Source organism: Octodon degus, unplaced genomic scaffold (assembly GCF_000260255.1).
Source record: "Octodon degus isolate 3935 unplaced genomic scaffold, OctDeg1.0 scaffold00525, whole genome shotgun sequence".
NCBI lineage: Eukaryota > Metazoa > Chordata > Mammalia > Rodentia > Octodontidae > Octodon > Octodon degus.
This window is the reverse complement of record NW_004525101.1, coordinates 80,244-81,378: the sequence shown is the minus strand read 5'-3', so window position 1 is coordinate 81,378 and position 1,135 is coordinate 80,244.

The following is a 1,135-nucleotide window of genomic DNA, read 5'->3' as shown; positions in this document are numbered from 1 at the left end:
ACATTGAAAGAATAAATAAGAATGAAAATGTACACTAGATATTGTGAAGGGGAGGAGACTGCTCATACAGAAAGACCAAATGGGATGGTGGGAAGGAAAGAAGGAAGGGAAAGGAAAAATACTATGTCTCCACAGGATAGTTGTGGAGAGAATTAAACTAATAATTGCTATTAGGAAATTAGCAATGGTTATTAATATCACACATTGTTATCTTCTAAGTAGTTGGTCAGATTACCTGACATAAGCATGTGAGGTTGATCAAACAATAGAAACACTAACTGTTCCCTTCAAGGAAATAATAGAAGTTATGTATAGAATTTCTTTCCTCTATGTGTATCTTCCTTCTTTTCTCCTTTCTCTACACCAGTTCATCTTTCCTATCGAGCAGTCTCTGTCCCTTCCTTGATGTGTATTGTACCTTTTGGGTCTTATTTACTCTTTCAGTTTCTTACACATGTGAGTCTGGATCACTTTACCTGTCTATGAGTGTGGGCTCCACTAACAGGATTCTGTGCAGTGAGAATTGCATGAGTCCCGTCCTGCAGTTTAAGAAGGAGTTGTCCTCGAGGGTCTGCCCTGGTGCAGAGTGAGCTCAGTGACCAGAGACCGGATGTGGACAGCAACAATGATGAAGTGCATGAGAAGCTGGGAGGTGCTGGTGAATGAGGAGCAGAAGCAGGTGCCCTGCTGCCCCCTCCATCAGTAGATGTGAATGAATTATTGACTTCTGCTTGTGTCTATTGGGCTGGATGTTGCATGCCTGTGATGCAAGATTTCATGTTCTGGTGCAAGAGAAGTCAGGAAAGTAGACCTAGCTGCAAAGAGTCAAAAGGCCTAACTAGGCACAAGAAAATGTGAGGGGAGAGACACACAAGCATCATGCCGAATGGCGAGTTGAGGACATCTGCTGTTGCATCTCTTCTTTCCTTCCCATGGCTGCTGCAGCACTCACTGTCTATCTTATTTCTTCACAGATGCCTCCCATGAAGCTTCCCACCTACACTTCCTGCCTCCAGCCAGCCTTTTTTTCAGTCCAATCTGCTTCCAGGTTACTCTTCCCCTTGCAAGTTTGTACTGAGTTCAGTACAAAACACTGGTGTCCAGCGTTTTTTTTTTTTTTTTTTTTTTTTTTTTT